The sequence below is a fragment of the Amia ocellicauda genome, unplaced genomic scaffold (genome assembly GCF_036373705.1).
Source record: "Amia ocellicauda isolate fAmiCal2 unplaced genomic scaffold, fAmiCal2.hap1 HAP1_SCAFFOLD_64, whole genome shotgun sequence".
NCBI lineage: Eukaryota > Metazoa > Chordata > Actinopteri > Amiiformes > Amiidae > Amia > Amia ocellicauda.
This window is the reverse complement of record NW_027102994.1, coordinates 487,501-508,871: the sequence shown is the minus strand read 5'-3', so window position 1 is coordinate 508,871 and position 21,371 is coordinate 487,501. Positions and strand designations below refer to the sequence as shown.

Genomic DNA, 21,371 nt, shown 5'->3' with positions numbered 1-21,371 from the left:
TCTTGATGAGAAAGATTAGGCAACATTTAGTCACTTCTAGCCATGATGCTCAATTTATTTACGAATGTACCCTAGTTACTAGGGACCGTTTACGTTGGAGAACAAGATCTATTGTATGCCTGTGTATTTGGGGAAGTCAAATCTGAAATAATGATGAAATTGCGTGTATCCAAAGTTAAAACTCGTGATTTGTCGCCCTCTGGTGTGTAAAAGATGCAAAAGCTTACAGCACCTGGTATTCCCAGGCGGTCTCCCATCCAAGTACTGACCAGGCCCGAGCCCGCTTGGCTTCCGAGATCTGATGAGATCGGGCGTATTCAGGCTAGTATGGCCGTAAGCCAGGGAGGCTGTCCCTGACGCTCTACTTAAAGGGAAGGCAATATCCGTTTCTGCCGTTCATACTTACAGTTGAACTGTCTCTCTACTCTAAAGCCCGGGACACACCAGCGCACCGCAGACAGTCCCTGCTAACATGCCACGTTGTGGCAACGTTGTGCGTTAGCTGGGGTGCCACACCAGACCGGAACTATATTTTACAAAACGAACACATTGTCTTGATAATACAGCTGTAATTGTGTGCCTGACACGCCAGTCAAGCGCAATCTTGAGAAGGTGTGCATTTCAGTAAGGATTTCAATTGACATGCAGTATGAAACTGAAAGGAGGTTGCATCACTATGATGCATAACATTGCATGTATTGTATTTTCAAGTGTGTGCATTCATCCTGTTGTCATTTTGTTTTGAAAGCAGAAGAATCATTCAACAGGTTGCTGAGACAAATGTAAACCAGTAAAACATATGAAGAGAAACAAACCTTGAATATAAGTTCAGTTGTTTAAACATTTGACAAACTATGGTGAGGGGGTAAGAAAACACACAAATCCAGCAGCTCCTGTATTTCAATACACCAGAACCCAATATTATTGGCGAGTCGGGTAGTCCATCATCACAGTTCGAGGGCAGGCATCATTTCAGTAATTTCATCCCGTTGCATTCACATCCGTGCCTTGAATGAGATTGAATGTGATCTTTGCTCTCAAGTATGTTCCCAAGTTTTACACTTTCGTGCTTTGCATGAATGGGAATGGAACCGTGTGTGTTGAATGAGGCTCCTTGTGAGCACTGAACTTTGTCCGGTGGAGTTCCTTTTTGTGTTGCTGTAATTGTGTCATTTCTCGATGAGAAAGATTAGGCAACATTTAGTCACTTCTAGCCATGATGCTCAATTTATTTACGAATGTACCCTAGTTACTAGGGACCGTTTACGTTGGAGAACAAGATCTATTGTATGCCTGTGTATTTGGGGAAGTCAAATCTGAAATAATGATGAAATTGCGTGTATCCAAAGTTAAAACTCGTGATTTGTCGCCCTCTGGCGTGTAAAAGATGCAAAAGCTTACAGCACCTGGTATTCCCAGGCGGTCTCCCATCCAAGTACTGACCAGGCCCGAGCCTGCTTAGCTTCCGAGATCGGACGAGATCGGGCGTATTCAGGCTAGTATGGCCGTAAGCCAGGGAGGCTGTCCCTGACGCTCTACTTAAAGGGAAGGCAATATCCGTTTCTGCCGTTCATACTTACAGTTGAACTGTCTCTCTACTCTAAAGCCCGGGACACACCAGTGCGCCGCAGACAGTCCCTGCTAACATGCCACGTTGTGGCAACATTGTGGCAACGTTGTGCGTTAGCTGGGGTGCCACACCAGACCGGAACTATATATTACAAAACGAACACATTGTCTTGATAAAACAGCTGTAATTTAGTGCCTGACACGCCAGTCAAGCGCAATCTTGAGAAGGTGTGCATTTCAGTAAGGATTTCAATTGACAAGCAGTATGAAACTGAAAGGAGGTTGCATCACTATGATGCATAACATTGCATGTATTGTATTTTCAAGTGTGTGCATTCATCCTGTTGTCATTTTGTTTTGAAAGCAGAAGAATCATTCAACAGGTTGCTGAGACAAATGTAAACCAGTAAAACATATGAAGAGAAACAAACCTTGAATATAAGTTCAGTTGTTTAAACATTTGAGAAAGTATGGTGAGGGGGTAAGAAAACATACAAATCCAGCAGCTCCTGTATTTCAATACACCAGAACCCAATATTATTGGCGAGTCGGGTAGTCCATCATCACAGTTCGAGGGCAGGCATCATTTCAGTAATTTCATCCCGTTGCATTCACATCCGTGCCTTGAATGAGATTGAATGTGATCTTTGCTCTCAAGTATGTTCCCAAGTTTTACACTTTCGTGCTTTGCATGAATGGGAATGGAACCGTTTGTGTTGAATGAGGCTCCTTGTGAGCACTGAACTTTGTCCGGTGGAGTTCCTTTTTGTGTTGCTGTAATTGTGTCATTTCTCGATGAGATAGATTAGGCAACATTTAGTCACTTCTAGCCATGATGCTCAATTTATTTACGAATGTACCCTAGTTACTAGGGACCGTTTACGTTGGAGAACAAGATCTATTGTATGCCTGTGTATTTGGGGAAGTCAAATCTGAAATAATGATGAAATTGCGTGTATCCAAAGTTAAAACTCGTGATTTGTCGCCCTCTGGTGTGTAAAAGATGCAAAAGCTTACAGCACCTGGTATTCCCAGGCGGTCTCCCATCCAAGTACTGACCAGGCCCGAGCCTGCTTAGCTTCCGAGATCGGACGAGATCGGGCGTATTCAGGCTAGTATGGCCGTAAGCCAGGGAGGCTATCCCTGACGCTCTACTTAAAGGGAAGGCAATATCCGTTTCTGCCGCTCATACTTGCAGTTGAACTGTCTCTCTACTCTAAAGTCCGGGACACACCAGCGCGCCGCAGACAGTCCCTGCTAACACGAAACGTTGTGGCAACGTTGTGCGTTAGCTGGGGTGCCACACCAGACCGGAACTATATATTACAAAACGAACACATTGTCTTGATAAAACAGCTGTAATTGAGTGCCTGACACGCCAGTCAAGCGCAATCTTGAGAAGGTGTGCATTTCAGTAAGGATTTCAATTGACATGCAGTATGAAACTGAAAGGAGGTTGCATCACTATGATGCATAACATTGCATGTATTGTATTTTCAAGTGTGTGCATTCATCCTGTTGTCATTTTGTTTTGAAAGCAGAAGAATCATTCAACAGGTTGCTGAGACAAATGTAAACCAGTAAAACATATGAAGAGAAACAAACCTTGAATATAAGTTCAGTTGTTTAAACATTTGACAAACTATGGTGAGGGGGTAAGAAAACACACACATCCAGCAGCTCCTGTATTTCAATACACCAGAAGCCAATATTATTGGCGAGTCGGGTAGTCCATCATCACAGTTCGAGGGCAGGCATCATTTCAGTTATTTCATCCCGTTGCATTCACATCCGTGCCTTGAATGAGATTGAATGTGATCTTTGCTCTCAAGTATGTTCCCAAGTTTTACACTTTCGTGCTTTGCATGAATGGGAATGGAACCGTGTGTGTTGAATGAGGCTCCTTGTGAGCACTGAACTTTGTCCGGTGGAGTTCCTTTTTGTGTTGCTGTAATTGTGTCATTTCTCGATGAGATAGATTAGGCAACATTTAGTCACTTCTAGCCATGATGCTGAATTTATTTACGAATGTACCCTAGTTTCTAGGGACCGTTTACGTTGGAGAACAAGATCTATTGTATGCCTGTGTATTTGGGGAAGTCAAATCTGAAATAATGATGAAATTGCGTGTATCCAAAGTTAAAACTCGTGATTTGTCGCCCTCTGGTGTGTAAAAGATGAAAAAGCTTACAGCACCTGGTATTCCCAGGCGGTCTCCCATCCAAGTACTAACCAGGCCCGAGCCTGCTTAGCTTCCGAGATCGGACGAGATCGGGCGTATTCAGGCTAGTATGGCCGTAAGCCAGGGAGGCTGTCCTTGACCCTCTACTTAAAGGGAAGGCAATATCCGTTTCTGCCGCTCATACTTGCAGTTGAACTGTCTCTCTACTCTAAAGTCCGGGACACACCAGCACGCTGCAGACAGTCCCTGCTAACACGAAACGTTGTGGCAACGTTGTGCGTTAGCTGGGGTGCCACACCAGACCGGAACTATATTTTACAAAACGAACACATTGTCTTGATAATACAGCTGTAATTGAGTGCCTGACACGCCAGTCAAGCGCAATCTTGAGAAGGTGTGCATTTCAGTAAGGATTTCAATTGACATGCAGTATGAAACTGAAAGGAGGTTGCATCACTATGATGCATAACATTGCATGTATTGTATTTTCAAGTGTGTGCATTCATCCTGTTGTCATTTTGTTTTGAAAGCAGAAGAATCATTCAACAGGTTGCTGAGACAAATGTAAACCAGTAAAACATATGAAGAGAAACAAACCTTGAATATAAGTTCAGTTGTTTAAACATTTGACAAACTATGGTGAGGGGGTAAGAAAACACACAAATCCAGCAGCTCCTGTATTTCAATACACCAGAACCCAATATTATTGGCGAGTCGGGTAGTCCATCATCACAGTTCGAGAGCAGGCATCATTTCAGTAATTTCATCCCGTTGCATTCACATCCGTGCCTTGAATGAGATTGAATATGATCTTTGCTCTCAAGTATGTTCCCAAGTTTTACACTTTCGTGCTTTGCATGAATGGGAATGGAACCGTGTGTGTTGAATGAGGCTCCTTGTGAGCACTGAACTTTGTCCGGTGGAGTTCCTTTTTGTGTTGCTGTAATTGTGTCATTTCTCGATGAGAAAGATTAGGCAACATTTAGTCACTTCTAGCCATGATGCTCAATTTATTTACGAATGTACCCTAGTTACTAGGGACCGTTTACGTTGGAGAACAAGATCTATTGTATGCCTGTGTATTTGGGGAAGTCAAATCTGAAATAATGATGAAATTGCGTGTATCCAAAGTTAAAACTCGTGATTTGTCGCCCTCTGGTGTGTAAAAGATGCAAAATCTTACAGCACCTGGTATTCCCAGGCGGTCTCCCATCCAAGTACTGACCAGGCCCGAGCCTGCTTAGCTTCCGAGATCGGACGAGATCGGGCGTATTCAGGCTAGTATGGCCGTAAGCCAGGGAGGCTGTCCTTGACCCTCTACTTAAAGGGAAGGCAATATCCGTTTCTGCCGCTCATACTTGCAGTTGAACTGTCTCTCTACTCTAAAGTCCGGGACACACCAGCACGCTGCAGACAGTCCCTGCTAACACGAAACGTTGTGGCAACGTTGTGCGTTAGCTGGGGTGCCACACCAGACCGGAACTATATATTACAAAACGAACACATTGTCTTGATAAAACAGCTGTAATTGAGTGCCTGACACGCCAGTCAAGCGCAATCTTGAGAAGGTGTGCATTTCAGTAAGGATTTCAATTGACATGCAGTATGAAACTGAAAGGAGGTTGCATCACTATGATGCATAACATTGCATGTATTGTATTTTCAAGTGTGTGCATTCATCCTGTTGTCATTTTGTTTTGAAAGCAGAAGAATCATTCAACAGGTTGCTGAGACAAATGTAAACCAGTAAAACATATGAAGAGAAACAAACCTTGAATATAAGTTCAGTTGTTTAAACATTTGACAAACTATGGTGAGGGGGTAAGAAAACACACAAATCCAGCAGCTCCTGTATTTCAATACACCAGAACCCAATATTATTGGCGAGTCGGGTAAGCCATCATCACAGTTCGAGGGCAGGCATCATTTCAGTAATTTCATCCCGTTGCATTCACATCCGTGCCTTGAATGAGATTGAATGTGATCTTTGCTCTCAAGTATGTTCCCAAGTTTTACACTTTCGTGCTTTGCATGAATGGGAATGGAACCGTGTGTGTTGAATGAGGCTCCTTGTGAGCAGTGAACTTTGTCCGGTGGAGTTCCTTTTTGTGTTGCTGTAATTGTGTCATTTCTCGATGAGAAAGATTAGGCAACATTTAGTCACTTCTAGCCATGATGCTCAATTTATTTACGAATGTACCCTAGTTACTAGGGACCGTTTACGTTGGAGAACAAGATCTATTGTATGCCTGTGTATTTGGGGAAGTCAAATCTGAAATAATGATGAAATTGCGTGTATCCAAAGTTAAAAATCGTGATTTGTCGCCCTCTGGTGTGTAAAAGATGCAAAAGCTTGCAGCACCTGGTATACCCAGGCGGTCTCCCATCCAAGTACTGACCAGGCCCGAGCCTGCTTAGCTTCCGAGATCGGACGAGATCGGGCGTATTCAGGCTAGTAGGCCGTAAGCCAGGGAGGCTGTCCCTGACGCTCTACTTAAAGGGAAGGCAATATCCGTTTCTGCCGTTCATACTTACAGTTGAACTGTCTCTCTACTCTAAAGCCCGGGACACACCAGCGCGCCGCAGACAGTCCCTGCTAACACGCCACGTTGTGGCAACATTGTGGCAACGTTGTGCGTTAGCTGGGGTGCCACACCAGACCGGAACTATATATTACAAAACGAACACATTGTCTTGATAAAACAGCTGTAATTGAGTGCCTGACACGCCAGTCAAGCGCAATCTTGAGAAGGTGTGCATTTCAGTAAGGATTTCAATTGACATGCAGTATGAAACTGAAAGGAGGTTGCATCACTATGATGCATAACATTGCATGTATTGTATTTTCAAGTGTGTGCATTCATCCTGTTGTCATTTTGTTTTGAAAGTAGAAGAATCATTTTTGCTGAGGTTGCTGAGACAAATGTAAACCAGTAAAACATATGAAGAGAAACAAACCTTGAATATAAGTTCAGTTGTTTAAACATTTGACAAACTATGGTGAGGGGGTAAGAAAACACACAAATCCAGCAGCTCCTGTATTTCAATACACCAGAACCCAATATTATTGGCGAGTCGGGTAGTCCATCATCACAGTTCGAGGGCAGGCATCATTTCAGTAATTTCATCCCGTTGCATTCACATCCGTGCCTTGAATGAGATTGAATGTGATCTTTGCTCTCAAGTATGTTCCCAAGTTTTACACTTTCGTGCTTTGCATGAATGGGAATGCAACCGTGTGTGTTGAATGAAGCTCCTTGTGAGCACTGAACTTTGTCCGGTGGAGTTCCTTTTTGTGTTGCTGTAATTGTGTCATTTCTCGATGAGAAAGATTAGGCAACATTTAGTCACTTCTAGCCATGATGCTCAATTTATTTACGAATGTACCCTAGTTACTAGGGACCGTTTACGTTGGAGAACAAGATCTATTGTATGCCTGTGTATTTGGGGAAGTCAAATCTGAAATAATGATGAAATTGCGTGTATCCAAAGTTAAAACTTGTGATTTGTCGCCCTCTGGTGTGTAAAAGATGCAAAAGCTTACAGCACCTGGTATTCCCAGGCGGTCTCCCATCCAAGTACTGACCAGGCCCGAGCCTGCTTAGCTTCCGAGATCGGACGAGATCGGGCGTATTCAGGCTAGTATGGCCGTAAGCCAGGGAGGCTGTCCCTGACGCTCTACTTAAAGGGAAGGCAATATCCGTTTCTGCCGTTCATACTTACAGTTGAACTGTCTCTCTACTCTAAAGCCCGGGACACACCAGCGCGCCGCAGACAGTCCCTGCTAACACGCCACGTTGTGGCAACATTGTGGCAACGTTGTGCGTTAGCTGGGGTGCCACACCAGACCGGAACTATATATTACAAAACGAACACATTCTCTTGATAAAACAGCTGTAATTGAGTGCCTGACACGCCAGTCAAGCGCAATCTTGAGAAGGTGTGCATTTCAGTAAGGATTTCAATTGACATGCAGTATGAAACTGAAAGGAGGTTGCATCACTATGATGCATAACATTGCATGTATTGTATTTTCAAGTGTGTGCATTCATCCTGTTGTCATTTTGTTTTGAAAGCAGAAGAATCATTCAACAGGTTGCTGAGACAAATGTAAACCAGTAAAACATATGAAGAGAAACAAACCTTGAATATAAGTTCAGTTGTTTAAACATTTGACAAACTATGGTGAGGGGGTAAGAAAACACACAAATCCAGCAGCTCCTGTATTTCAATACACCAGAACCCAATATTATTGGCGAGTCGGGTAGTCCATCATCACAGTTCGAGGGCAGGCATCATTTCAGTAATTTCATCCCGTTGCATTCACATCCGTGCCTTGAATGAGATTGAATGTGATCTTTGCTCTCAAGTATTTTCCCAAGTTTTACACTTTCGTGCTTTGCATGAATGGGAATGGAACCGTGTGTGTTGAATGAGGCTCCTTGTGAGCACTGAACTTTGTCCGGTGGAGTTCCTTTTTGTGTTGCTGTAATTGTGTCATTTCTCGATGAGAAAGATTAGGCAACATTTAGTCACTTCTAGCCATGATGCTCAATTTATTTACGAATGTACACTAGTTACTAGGGACCGTTTACGTTGGAGAACAAGATCTATTCTATGCCTGTGTATTTGGGGAAGTCAAATCTGAAATAATGATGAAATTGCGTGTATACAAAGTTAAAACTCGTGATTTGTCGCCCTCTGGTGTGTAAAAGATGCAAAAGCTTACAGCACCTGGTATTCCCAGGCGGTCTCCCATCCAAGTACTGACCAGGCCCGAGCCTGCTTAGCTTCCGAGATCGGACGAGATCGGGCGTATTCAGGCTAGTATGGCCGTAAGCCAGGGAGACTGTCCCTGACGCTCTACTTAAAGGGAAGGCAATATCCGTTTCTTCCGCTCATACTTGCAATTGAACTGTCTCTCTACTCTAAAGTCCGGGACACACCAGCGCGCCGCAGACAGTCCCTGCTAACACGAAACGTTGTGGCAACGTTGTGCGTTAGCTGGGGTGCCACACCAGACCGGAACTATATATTACAAAACGAACACATTGTCTTGATAAAACAGCTGTAATTGAGTGCCTGACACGCCAGTCAAGCGCAATCTTGAGAAGGTGTGCATTTCAGTAAGGATTTCAATTGACATGCAGTATGAAACTGAAAGGAGGTTGCATCACTATGATGCATAACATTGCATGTATTGTATTTTCAAGTGTGTGCATTCATCCTGTTGTCATTTTGTTTTGAAAGCAGAAGAATCATTCAACAGGTTGCTGAGACAAATGTAAACCAGTAAAACATATGAAGAGAAACAAACCTTGAATATAAGTTCAGTTGTTTAAACATTTGACAAACTATGGTGAGGGGGTAAGAAAACACACAAATCCAGCAGCTCCTGTATTTCAATACACCAGAACCCAATATTATTGGCGAGTCGGGTAGTCCATCATCACAGTTCGAGGGCAGGCATCATTTCAGTAATTTCATCCCGTTGCATTCACATCCGTGCCTTGAATGAGATTGAATGTGATCTTTGCTCTCAAGTATGTTCCCAAGTTTTACACTTTCGTGCTTTGCATGAATGGGAATGGAACCGTGTGTGTTGAATGAAGCTCCTTGTGAGCACTGAACATTGTCCGGTGGAGTTCCTTTTTGTGTTGCTGTAATTGTGTCATTTCTCGATGAGAAAGATTAGGCAACATTTAGTCACTTCTAGCCATGATGCTCAATTTATTTACGAATGTACCCTAGTTACTAGGGACCGTTTACGTTGGAGAACAAGATCTATTGTATGCCTGTGTATTTGGGGAAGTCAAATCTGAAATAATGATGAAATTGCGTGTATCCAAAGTTAAAACTCGTGATCTGTCGCCCTCTGGTGTGTAAAAGATGCAATAGCTTACAGCACCTGGTATTCCCAGGCGGTCTCCCATCCAAGTACTGACCAGGCCCGAGCCTGCTTAGCTTCCGAGATCGGACGAGATCGGGCGTATTCAGGCTAGTATGGCCGTAAGCCAGGGAGGCTGTCCCTGACGCTCTACTTAAAGGGAAGGCAATATCCGTTTCTGCCGTTCATACTTGCAGTTGAACTGTCTCTCTACTCTAAAGCCCGGGACACACCAGCGCGCCGCAGACAGTCCCTGCTAACACGCCACGTTGTGGCAACATTGTGGCAACGTTGTGCGTTAGCTGGGGTGCCACACCAGACCGGAACTATATATTACAAAACGAACACATTCTCTTGATAAAACAGCTGTAATTGAGTGCCTGACACGCCAGTCAAGCGCAATCTTGAGAAGGTGTGCATTTCAGTAAGGATTTCAATTGACATGCAGTATGAAACTGAAAGGAGGTTGCATCACTATGATGCATAACATTGCATGTATTGTATTTTCAAGTGTGTGCATTCATCCTGTTGTCATTTTGTTTTGAAAGCAGAAGAATCATTCAACAGGTTGCTGAGACAAATGTAAACCAGTAAAACATATGAAGAGAAACAAACCTTGAATATAAGTTCAGTTGTTTAAACATTTGACAAACTATGGTGAGGGGGTAAGAAAACACACAAATCCAGCAGCTCCTGTATTTCAATACACCAGAACCCAATATTATTGGCGAGTCGGGTAGTCCATCATCACAGTTCGAGGGCAGGCATCATTTCAGTAATTTCATCCCGTTGCATTCACATCCGTGCCTTGAATGAGATTGAATGTGATCTTTGCTCTCAAGTATGTTCCCAAGTTTTACACTTTCGTGCTTTGCATGAATGGGAATGGAACCGTGTGTGTTGAATGAGGCTCCTTGTGAGCACTGAACTTTGTCCGGTGGAGTTCCTTTTTGTGTTGCTGTAATTGTGTCATTTCTCGATGAGAAAGATTAGGCAACATTTAGTCACTTCTAGCCATGATGCTCAATTTATTTACGAATGTACCCTAGTTACTAGGGACCGTTTACGTTGGAGAACAAGATCTATTGTATGCCTGTGTATTTGGGGAAGTCAAATCTGAAATAATGATGAAATTGCGTGTATCCAAAGTTAAAACTCGTGATTTGTCGCCCTCTGGTGTGTAAAAGATGCAAAAGCTTACAGCACCTGGTATTCCCAGGCGGTCTCCCATCCAAGTACTGACCAGGCCCGAGCCTGCTTAGCTTCCGAGATCGGGCGTATTCAGGCTAGTATGGCCGTAAGCCAGGGAAGCTGTCCCTGACGCTCTACTTAAAGGGAAGGCAATATCCGTTTCTGCCGCTCATACTTGCAGTTGAACTGTCTCTCTACTCTAAAGCCCGGGACACACCAGCGCGCTGCAGCCAGTCCCTTCTTACATGCCACGTTGTGGCAACATTGTGGCAACGTTGTGCGTTAGCTGGGGTGCCACACCAGACCGGAACTATATATTACAAAACGAACACATTGTCTTGATAAAACAGCTGTAATTGCGTGCCTGACACGCCAGTCAAGCGCAATCTTGAGAAGGTGTGCATTTCAGTAAGGATTTCAATTGACATGCAGTATGAAACTGAAAGGAGGTTGCATCACTATGATGCATAACATTGCATGTATTGTATTTTCAAGTGTGTGCATTCATCCTGTTGTCATTTTGTTTTGAAAGCAGAAGAATCATTCAACAGGTTGCTGAGACAAATGTAAACCAGTAAAACATATGAAGAGAAACATACCTTGAATATAAGTTCAGTTGTTTAAACATTTGACAAACTATGGTGAGGGGGTAAGAAAACACACAAATCCAGCAGCTCCTGTATTTCAATACACCAGAACCCAATATTATTGGCGAGTCGGGTAGTCCATCATCACAGTTCGAGGGCAGGCATCATTTCAGTAATTTCATCCCGTTGCATTCACATCCGTGCCTTGAATGAGATTGAATGTGATCTTTGCTCTCAAGTATGTTCCCAAGTTTTACACTTTCGTGCTTTGCATGAATGGGAATGGAACCGTGTGTGTTGAATGAGGCTCCTTGTGAGCACTGAACTTTGTCCGGTGGAGTTCCTTTTTGTGTTGCTGTAATTGTGTCATTTCTCGATGAGAAAGATTAGGCAACATTTAGTCACTTCTAGCCATGATGCTCAATTTATTTACGAATGTACCCTAGTTACTAGGGACCGTTTACGTTGGAGAACAAGATCTATTGTATGCCTGTGTATTTGGGGAAGTCAAATCTGAAATAATGATGAAATTGCGTGTATCCAAAGTTAAAACTCGTGATTTGTCGCCCTCTGGTGTGTAAAAGATGCAAAAGCTTACAGCACCTGGTATTCCCAGGCGGTCTCCCATCCAAGTACTGACCAGGCCCGAGCCTGCTTAGCTTCCGAGATCGGACGAGATCGGGCGTATTCAGGCTAGTATGGCCGTAAGCCAGGGAAGCTGTCCCTGACGCTCTACTTAAAGGGAAGGCAATATCCGTTTCTGCCGCTCATACTTGCAGTTGAACTGTCTCTCTACTCTAAAGTCCGGGACACACCAGCGCGCCGCAGACAGTCCCTGCTAACACGAAACGTTGTGGCAACGTTGTGCGTTAGCTGGGGTGCCACACCAGACCGGAACTATATTTTACAAAACGAACACATTGTCTTGATAATACAGCTGTAATTGAGTGCCTGACATGCCAGTCAAGCGCAATCTTGAGAAGGTGTGCATTTCAGTAAGGATTTCAATTGACATGCAGTATGAAACTGAAAGGAGGTTGCATCACTATGATGCATAACATTGCATGTATTGTATTTTCAAGTGTGTGCATTCATCCTGTTGTCATTTTGTTTTGAAAGCAGAAGAATCATTCAACAGGTTGCTGAGACAAATGTAAACCAGTAAAACATATGAAGAGAAACAAACCTTGAATATAAGTTCAGTTGTTTAAACATTTGACAAACTATGGTGAGGGGGTAAGAAAACACACAAATCCAGCAGCTCCTGTATTTCAATACACCAGAACCCAATATTATTGGCGAGTCGGGTAGTCCATCATCACAGTTCGAGGGCAGGCATCATTTCAGTAATTTCATCCCGTTGCATTCACATCCGTGCCTTGAATGAGATCGAATGTGATCATTGCTCTCAAGTATGTTCCCAAGTTTTACACTTTCGTGCTTTGCATGAATGGGAATGGAACCGTGTGTGTTGAATGAGGCTCCTTGTGAGCACTGAACTTTGTCCGGTGGAGTTCCTTTTTGTGTTGCTGTAATTGTGTCATTTCTCGATGAGAAAGATTAGGCAACATTTAGTCACTTCTAGCCATGATGCTCAATTTATTTACAAATGTACACTAGTTACTAGGGACCGTTTACGTTGGAGAACAAGATCTATTGTATGCCTGTGTATTTGGGGAAGTCAAATCTGAAATAATGATGAAATTGCGTGTATCCAAAGTTAAAACTCGTGATTTGTCGCCCTTTGGTGTGTAAAAGATGCAAAAGCTTACAGCACCTGGTATTCCCAGGCTGTCTCCCATCCAAGTACTGACCAGGCACGAGCCTGCTTAGCTTCCGAGATCGGGCGTATTCAGGCTAGTATGGCCGTAAGCCAGGAAGGCTGTCCCTGACGCTCTACTTAAAGGGAAGGCAATATCCGTTTCTGCCGCTCATACTTGCAGTTGAACTGTCTCTCTACTCTAAAGCCCGGGACACACCAGCGCGCTGCAGCCAGTCCCTGCTTACATGCCACGTTGTGGCAACATTGTGGCAACGTTGTGCGTTAGCTGGGGTGCCACACCAGACCAGAACTATATATTACAAAACGAACACATTGTCTTGATAAAACAGCTGTAATTGCGTGCCTGACACGCCAGTCAAGCGCAATCTTGAGAAGGTGTGCATTTCAGTAAGGATTTCAATTGACATGCAGTATGAAACTGAAAGGAGGTTGCATCACTATGATGCATAACATTGCATGTATTGTATTTTCAAGTGTGTGCATTCATCCTGTTGTCATTTTGTTTTGAAAGCAGAAGAATCATTCAACAGGTTGCTGAGACAAATGTAAACCAGTAAAACATATGAAGAGAAACATACCTTGAATATAAGTTCAGTTGTTTAAACATTTGACAAACTATGGTGAGGGGGTAAGAAAACACACAAATCCAGCAGCTCCTGTATTTCAATACACCAGAACCCAATATTATTGGCGAGTCGGGTAGTCCATCATCACAGTTCGAGGGCAGGCATCATTTCAGTAATTTCATCCCGTTGCATTCACATCCGTGCCTTGAATGAGATTGAATGTGATCTTTGCTCTCAAGTATGTTCCCAAGTTTTACACTTTCGTGCTTTGCATGAATGGGAATGGAACCGTGTGTGTTGAATGAGGCTCCTTGTGAGCACTGAACTTTGTCCGGTGGAGTTCCTTTTTGTGTTGCTGTAATTGTGTCATTTCTCGATGAGAAAGATTAGGCAACATTTAGTCACTTCTAGCCATGATGCTCAATTTATTTACGAATGTACCCTAGTTACTAGGGACCGTTTACGTTGGAGAACAAGATCTATTGTATGCCTGTGTATTTGGGGAAGTCAAATCTGAAATAATGATGAAATTGCGTGTATCCAAAGTTAAAACTCGTGATTTGTCGCCCTCTGGTGTGTAAAAGATGCAAAAGCTTACAGCACCAGGTATTCCCAGGCGGTCTCCCATCCAAGTACTGACCAGGCCCGAGCCTGCTTAGCTTCCGAGATCGGACGAGATCGGGCGTATTCAGGCTAGTATGGCCGTAAGCCAGTGAGGCTGTCCCTGACGCTCTACTTAAAGGGAAGGCAATATCCGTTTCTGCCGTTCATACTTACAGTTGAACTGTCTCTCTACTCTAAAGCCCGGGACACACCAGCGCGCCGCAGACAGTCCCTGCTAACACGCCACGTTGTGGCAACATTGTGGAAACGTTGTGCGTTAGCTGGGGTGCCACACCAGACCGGAACTATATATTACAAAACGAACACATTGTCTTGATAAAACAGCTGTAATTGAGTGCCTGACACGCCCGTCAAGCGCAATCTTGAGAAGGTGTGCATTTCAGTAAGGATTTCAATTGACATGCAGTATGAAACTGAAAGGAGGTTGCATCACTATGATGCATAACATTGCATGTATTGTATTTTCAAGTGTGTGCATTCATCCTGTTGTCATTTTGTTTTGAAAGCAGAAGAATCATTCAACAGGTTGCTGAGACAAATGTAAACCAGTAAAACATATGAAGAGAAACAAACCTTGAATATAAGTTCAGTTGTTTAAACATTTGACAAACTATGGTGAGGGGGTAAGAAAACACACAAATCCAGCAGCTCCTGTATTTCAATACACCAGAACCCAATATTATTGGCGAGTCGGGTAGTCCATCATCACAGTTCGAGGGCAGGCATCATTTCAGTAATTTCATCCCGTTGCATTCACATCCGTGCCTTGAATGAGATTGAATGTGATCTTTGCTCTCAAGTATGTTCCCAAGTTTTACACTTTCGTGCTTTGCATGAATGGGAATGGAACCGTGTGTGTTGAATGAGGCTCCTTGTGAGCACTGAACTTTGTCCGGTGGAGTTCCTTTTTGTGTTGCTGTAATTGTGTCATTTCTCGATGAGAAAGATTAGGCAACATTTAGTCACTTCTAGCCATGATGCTCAATTTATTTACGAATGTACCCTAGTTACTAGGGACCGTTTACGTTGGAGAACAAGATCTATTGTATGCCTGTGTATTTGGGGAAGTCAAATCTGAAATAATGATGAAATTGCGTGTATCCAAAGTTAAAACTCGTGATTTGTCGCCCTCTGGTGTGTAAAAGATGCAAAAGCTTACAGCACCTGGTATTCCCAGGCGGTCTCCCATCCAAGTACTGACCAGGCCGGAGCCTGCTTAGCTTCCGAGATCGGACGAGATCGGGCGTATTCAGGCTAGTATGGCCGTAAGCCGGGGAGGCTGTCCCTGATGCTCTACTTAAAGGGAAGGCAATATCCGTTTCTGCCGCTCATACTTGCAGTTGAACTGTCTCTCTACTCTAAAGTCCGGGACACACCAGCGCGCCGCAGACAGTCCCTGCTAACACGAAACGTTGTGGCAACGTTGTGCGTTAACTGGGGTGCCACACCAGACCGGAACTATATTTTACAAAACGAACACATTGTCTTGATAATACAGCTGTAATTGAGTGCCTGACACGCCAGTCAAGCGCAATCTTGAGAAGGTGTGCATTTCAGTAAGGATTTCAATTGACATGCAGTATGAAACTGAAAGGAGGTTGCATCACTATGATGCATAACATTGCATGTATTGTATTTTCAAGTGTGTGCATTCATCCTGTTGTCATTTTGTTTTGAAAGCAGAAGAATCATTCAACAGGTTGCTGAGACAAATGTAAACCAGTAAAACATGTGAAGAGAAACAAACCTTGAATATAAGTTCAGTTGTTTAAACATTTGACAAACTATGGTGAGGGGGTAAGAAAACACACAAATCCAGCAGCTCCTGTATTTCAATACACCAGAACCCAATATTATTGGCGAGTCGGGTAGTCCATCATCACAGTTCGAGGGCAGGCATCATTTCAGTAATTTCATCCCGTTGCATTCACATCCGTGACTTGAATGAGATTGAATGTGATCTTTGCTCTCAAGTATGTTCCCAAGTTTTACACTTTCGTGCTTTGCATGAATGGGAATGGAACCGTGTGTGTTGAATGAGGCTCCTTGTGAGCACTGAACTTTGTCCGGTGGAGTTCCTTTTTGTGTTGCTGTAATTGTGTCATTTCTCGATGAGAAAGATTAGGCAACATTTAGTCACTTCTAGCCATGATGCTCAATTTATTTACGAATGTACCCTAGTTACTAGGGACCGTTTACGTTGGAGAACAAGATCTATTGTATGCCTGTGTATTTGGGGAAGTCAAATCTGAAATAATGATGAAATTGCGTGTATCCAAAGTTAAAACTCGTGATTTGTCGCCCTCTGGTGTGTAAAAGATGCAAAAGCTTACAGCACCTGGTATTCCCAGGCGGTCTCCCATCCAAGTACTGACCAGGCCCGAGCCTGCTTAGCTTCCGAGATCGGACGAGATCGGGCGTATTCAGGCTAGTATGGCCGTAAGCCGGGGAAGCTGTCCCTGACGCTCTACTTAAAGGGAAGGCAATATCCGTTTCTGCCGCTCATACTTGCAGTTGAACTGTCTCTCTACTCTAAAGTCCGGGACACACCAGCGCGCCGCAGACAGTCCCTGCTAACACGAAACGTTGTGGCAACGTTGTGCGTTAGCTGGGGTGCCACACCAGACCGGAACTATATTTTACAAAACGAACACATTGTCTTGATAAAACAGCTGTAATTGAGTGCCTGACACGCCAGTCAAGCGCAATCTTGAGAAGGTGTGCATTTCAGTAAGGATTTCAATTGACATGCAGTATGAAACTGAAAGGAGGTTGCATCACTATGATGCATAACATTGCATGTATTGTATTTTCAAGTGTGTGCATTCATCCTGTTGTCATTTTGTTTTGAAAGCAGAAGAATCATTCAACAGGTTGCTGAGACAAATGTAAACCAGTAAAACATATGAAGAGAAACAAACCTTGAATATAAGTTCAGTTGTATAAACATTTGACAAACTATGGTGAGGGGGTAAGAAAACACACAAATCCAGCAGCTCCTGTATTTCAATACACCAGAACCCAATATTATTGGCGAGTCGGGTAGTCCATCATCACAGTTCGAGGGCAGGCATCATTTCAGTAATTTCATCCCGTTGCATTCACATCCGTGCCTTGAATGAGATTGAATGTGATCTTTGCTCTCAAGTATGTTCCCAAGTTTTACACTTTCGTGCTTTGCATGAATGGGAATGGAACCGTGTGTGTTGAATGAGGCTCCTTGTGAGCACTGAACTTTGTCCGGTGGAGTTCCTTTTTGTGTTGCTGTAATTGTGTCATTTCTCGATGAGAAAGATTAGGCAACATTTAGTCACTTCTAGCCATGATGCTCAATTTATTTACGAATGTACCCTAGTTACTAGGGACCGTTTACGTTGGAGAACAAGATCTATTGTATGCCTGTGTATTTGGGGAAGTCAAATCTGAAATAATGATGAAATTGCGTGTATCCAAAGTTAAAACTCGTGATTTGTCGCCCTCTGGTGTGTAAAAGATGCAAAAGCTTACAGCACCTGGTATTCCCAGGCGGTCTCCCATCCAAGTACTGACCAGGCCAGAGCCTGCTTAGCTTCCGAGATCGGACGAGATCGGGCGTATTCAGGCTAGTATGGCCGTAAGCCAGGGAGGCTGTCCCTGACGCTCTACTTACAGGGAAGGCAATATCCTTTTCTGCCGTTCATACTTACAGTTGAACTGTCTCTCTACTCTAAAGCCCGGGACACACCAGTGCGCCGCAGACAGTCCCTGCTAACACGCCACGTTGTGGCAACGTTGTGGCAACGTTGTGCGTTAGCTGGGGTGCCACACCAGACCGGAACTATATTTTACAAAACGAACACATTGTCTTGATAAAACAGCTGTAATTGAGTGCCTGACACGCCAGTCAAGCGCAATCTTGAGAAGGTGTGCATTTCAGTAAGGATTTCAATTGACATGCAGTATGAAACTGAAAGGAGGTTGCATCACTATGATGCATAACATTGCATGTATTGTATTTTCAAGTGTGTGCATTCATCCTGTTGTCATTTTGTTTTGAAAGCAGAAGAATCATTCAACAGGTTGCTGAGACAAATGTAAACCAGTAAAACATATGAAGAGAAACAAACCTTGAATATAAGTTCAGTTGTATAAACATTTGACAAACTATGGTGAGGGGGTAAGAAAACACACAAATCCAGCAGCTCCTGTATTTCAATACACCAGAACCCAATATTATTGGCGAGTCGGGTAGTCCATCATCACAGTTCGAGGGCAGGCATCATTTCAGTAATTTCATCCCGTTGCATTCACATCCGTGCCTTGAATGAGATTTAATGTGATCTTTGCTCTCAAGTATGTTCCCAAGTTTTACACTTTCGTGCTTTGCATGAATGGGAATGGAACCGTGTGTGTTGAATTAGGCTCCTTGTGAGCACTGAACTTTGTCCGGTGGAGTTCCTTTTTGTGTTGCTGTAATTGTGTCATTTCTCGATGAGAAAGATTAGGCAACATTTAGTCACTTCTAGCCATGATGCTCAATTTATTTACGAATGTACCCTAGTTACTAGGGACCGTTTACGTTGGAGAACAAGATCTATTGTATGCCTGTGTATTTGGGGAAGTCAAATCTGAAATAATGATGAAATTGCGTGTATCCAAAGTTAAAACTCGTGATTTGTCGCCCTCTGGTGTGTAAAAGATGCAAAAGCTTACAGCACCTGGTATTCCCAGGCGGTCTCCCATCCAAGTACTGACCAGGCCAGAGCCTGCTTAGTTTCCGAGATCGGACGAGATCGGGCGTATTCAGGCTAGTATGGCCGTAAGCCAGGGAGGCTGTCCCTGACGCTCTACTTAAAGGGAAGGCAATATCCGTTTCTGCCGTTCATACTTACAGTTGAACTGTCTCTCTACTCTAAAGCCCGGGACACACCAGTGCGCCGCAGACAGTCCCTGCTAACACGCCACGTTGTGGCAACGTTGTGGCAACGTTGTGCGTTAACTGGGGTGCCACACCAGACCGGAACTATATTTTACAAAACGAACACATTGTCTTGATAAAACAGCTGTAATTGAGTGCCTGACACGCCAGTCAAGCGCAATCTTGAGAAGGTGTGCATTTCAGTAAGGATTTCAATTGCCATGCAGTATGAAACTGAAAGGAGGTTGCATCACTATGATGCATAACATTGCATGTATTGTATTTTCAAGTGTGTGCATTCATCCTGTTGTCATTTTGTTTTGAAAGCAGAAGAATCATTCAACAGGTTGCTGAGACAAATGTAAACCAGTAAAACATATGAAGAGAAACAAACCTTGAATATAAGTTCAGTTGTTTAAACATTTGACAAACTATGGTGAGGGGGTAAGAAAACACACAAATCCAGCAGCTCCTGTATTTCAATACACCAGAACCCAATATTATTGGCGAGTCGGGTAGTCCATCATCACAGTTCGAGGGCAGGCATCATTTCAGTAATTTCATCCCGTTGCATTCACATCCGTGCCTTGAATGAGATTGAATGTGATCTTTGCTCTCAAGTATGTTCCCAAGTTTTACACTTTCGTGCTTTGCATGAATGGGAATGGAACCGTGTGTGTTGAATGAGGCTCCTTGTGAGCACTGAACTTTGTCCGGTGGAGTTCCTTTTTGTGTTGCTGTAATTGTGTCATTTCTCGATGAGAAAGATTAGGCAACATTTAGTCACTTCTAGCCATGATGCTCAATTTATTTACGAATGTACCCTAGTTACTAGGGACCGTTTACGTTGGAGAACAAGATCTATTGTATGCCTGTGTATTTGGGGAAGTCAAATCTGAAATAATGAAGAAATTGCGTGTATCCAAAGTTAAAACTCGTGATTTGTCGCCCTCTGGTGTGTAAAAGATGCAAAAGCTTACAGTACCTGGTATTCCCAGGCGGTCTCCCATCCAAGTACTGACCAGGCCGGAGCCTGCTTAGCTTCCGAGATCGGACGAGATCGGGCGTATTCAGGCTAGTATGGCCGTAAGCCGGGGAGGCTGTCCCTGATGCTCTACTTAAAGGGAAGGCAATATCCGTTTCTGCCGCTCATACTTGCAGTTGAACTGTCTCTCTACTCTAAAGTCCGGGACACACCAGCGCGCCGCAGACAGTCCCTGCTAACACGAAACGTTGTGGCAACGTTGTGCGTTAGCTGGGGTGCCACACCAGACCGTAACTGTATTTTACAAAACGAACACATTGTCTTGATAAAACAGCTGTAATTGAGTGCCTGACACGCCAGTCAAGCGCAATCTTGAGAAGGTGTGCATTTCAGTAAGGATTTCAATTGACATGCAGTATGAAACTGAAAGGAGGTTGCATCACTATGATGCATAACATTGCATGTATTGTATTTTCAAGTGTGTGCATTCATCCTGTTGTCATTTTGTTTTGAAAGCAGAAGAATCATTCAACAGGTTGCTGAGACAAATGTAAACCAGTAAAACATATGAAGAGAAACAAACCTTGAATATAAGTTCAGTTGTTTAAACATTTGACAAACTATGGTGAGGGGGTAAGAAAACACACAAATCCAGCAGCTCCTGTATTTCAATACACCAGAACCCAATATTATTGGCGAGTCGGGTAGTCCATCATCACAGTTCGAGGGCAGGCATCATTTCAGTAATTTCATCCCGTTGCATTCACATCCGTGCCTTGAATGAGATTGAATGTGATCTTTGCTCTCAAGTATGTTCCCAAGTTTTACACTTTCGTGCTTTGCATGAATGGGAATGGAACCGTGTGTGTTGAATGAGGCTCCTTGTGAGCACTGAACTTTGTCCGGTGGAGTTCCTTTTTGTGTTGCTGTAATTGTGTCATTTCTCGATGAGAAAGATTAGGCAACATTTAGTCACTTCTAGCCATGATGCTCAATTTATTTACGAATGTACCCTAGTTACTAGGGACCGTTTACGTTGGAGAACAAGATCTATTGTATGCCTGTGTATTTGGGGAAGTCAAATCTGAAATAATGATGAA

General features: G+C 43.5%; 16 non-coding genes and 2 pseudogenes across 16 annotated transcripts; all 18 read right to left on the bottom strand.

Annotated features, from left to right (window-relative positions):
- Positions 1-220: 220 nt before the first annotated feature.
- On the bottom strand, positions 221-339 carry LOC136740464 (5S ribosomal RNA). The gene has a single exon (XR_010813298.1). It is a non-coding gene; the product is annotated as a 5S ribosomal RNA (ribosomal RNA).
- A 1,055-nt stretch (positions 340-1,394) lies between these two features.
- LOC136740324 (5S ribosomal RNA) lies at positions 1,395-1,513 on the bottom strand. The gene has a single exon (XR_010813160.1). It is a non-coding gene; the product is annotated as a 5S ribosomal RNA (ribosomal RNA).
- Positions 1,514-2,579: 1,066 nt separating this feature from the next.
- On the bottom strand, positions 2,580-2,698 carry LOC136740322 (5S ribosomal RNA). Its single transcript, XR_010813158.1, has one exon. It is a non-coding gene; the product is annotated as a 5S ribosomal RNA (ribosomal RNA).
- A 1,055-nt stretch (positions 2,699-3,753) lies between these two features.
- On the bottom strand, positions 3,754-3,872 carry LOC136740504 (5S ribosomal RNA). The gene has a single exon (XR_010813335.1). It is a non-coding gene; the product is annotated as a 5S ribosomal RNA (ribosomal RNA).
- Positions 3,873-4,927: 1,055 nt separating this feature from the next.
- On the bottom strand, positions 4,928-5,046 carry LOC136740507 (5S ribosomal RNA). Its single transcript, XR_010813338.1, has one exon. It is a non-coding gene; the product is annotated as a 5S ribosomal RNA (ribosomal RNA).
- A 1,055-nt stretch (positions 5,047-6,101) lies between these two features.
- On the bottom strand, positions 6,102-6,219 carry LOC136740739 (5S ribosomal RNA). Its single transcript, XR_010813539.1, has one exon. It is a non-coding gene; the product is annotated as a 5S ribosomal RNA (ribosomal RNA).
- Positions 6,220-7,288: 1,069 nt separating this feature from the next.
- LOC136740321 (5S ribosomal RNA) lies at positions 7,289-7,407 on the bottom strand. The gene has a single exon (XR_010813157.1). It is a non-coding gene; the product is annotated as a 5S ribosomal RNA (ribosomal RNA).
- Positions 7,408-8,473: 1,066 nt separating this feature from the next.
- LOC136740320 (5S ribosomal RNA) lies at positions 8,474-8,592 on the bottom strand. The gene has a single exon (XR_010813156.1). It is a non-coding gene; the product is annotated as a 5S ribosomal RNA (ribosomal RNA).
- Positions 8,593-9,647: 1,055 nt separating this feature from the next.
- LOC136740319 (5S ribosomal RNA) lies at positions 9,648-9,766 on the bottom strand. The gene has a single exon (XR_010813155.1). It is a non-coding gene; the product is annotated as a 5S ribosomal RNA (ribosomal RNA).
- A 1,066-nt stretch (positions 9,767-10,832) lies between these two features.
- Positions 10,833-10,941, bottom strand: LOC136740733 (uncharacterized; annotated as a pseudogene).
- A 1,066-nt stretch (positions 10,942-12,007) lies between these two features.
- On the bottom strand, positions 12,008-12,126 carry LOC136740318 (5S ribosomal RNA). The gene has a single exon (XR_010813154.1). It is a non-coding gene; the product is annotated as a 5S ribosomal RNA (ribosomal RNA).
- A 1,055-nt stretch (positions 12,127-13,181) lies between these two features.
- On the bottom strand, positions 13,182-13,290 carry LOC136740774 (uncharacterized; annotated as a pseudogene).
- Positions 13,291-14,356: 1,066 nt separating this feature from the next.
- On the bottom strand, positions 14,357-14,475 carry LOC136740361 (5S ribosomal RNA). The gene has a single exon (XR_010813197.1). It is a non-coding gene; the product is annotated as a 5S ribosomal RNA (ribosomal RNA).
- A 1,066-nt stretch (positions 14,476-15,541) lies between these two features.
- Positions 15,542-15,660, bottom strand: LOC136740491 (5S ribosomal RNA). Its single transcript, XR_010813323.1, has one exon. It is a non-coding gene; the product is annotated as a 5S ribosomal RNA (ribosomal RNA).
- Positions 15,661-16,715: 1,055 nt separating this feature from the next.
- Positions 16,716-16,834, bottom strand: LOC136740317 (5S ribosomal RNA). Its single transcript, XR_010813153.1, has one exon. It is a non-coding gene; the product is annotated as a 5S ribosomal RNA (ribosomal RNA).
- A 1,055-nt stretch (positions 16,835-17,889) lies between these two features.
- LOC136740418 (5S ribosomal RNA) lies at positions 17,890-18,008 on the bottom strand. The gene has a single exon (XR_010813253.1). It is a non-coding gene; the product is annotated as a 5S ribosomal RNA (ribosomal RNA).
- Positions 18,009-19,074: 1,066 nt separating this feature from the next.
- Positions 19,075-19,193, bottom strand: LOC136740610 (5S ribosomal RNA). Its single transcript, XR_010813436.1, has one exon. It is a non-coding gene; the product is annotated as a 5S ribosomal RNA (ribosomal RNA).
- Positions 19,194-20,259: 1,066 nt separating this feature from the next.
- Positions 20,260-20,378, bottom strand: LOC136740577 (5S ribosomal RNA). The gene has a single exon (XR_010813405.1). It is a non-coding gene; the product is annotated as a 5S ribosomal RNA (ribosomal RNA).
- Between the last annotated feature and the right edge of the window lie 993 nt (positions 20,379-21,371).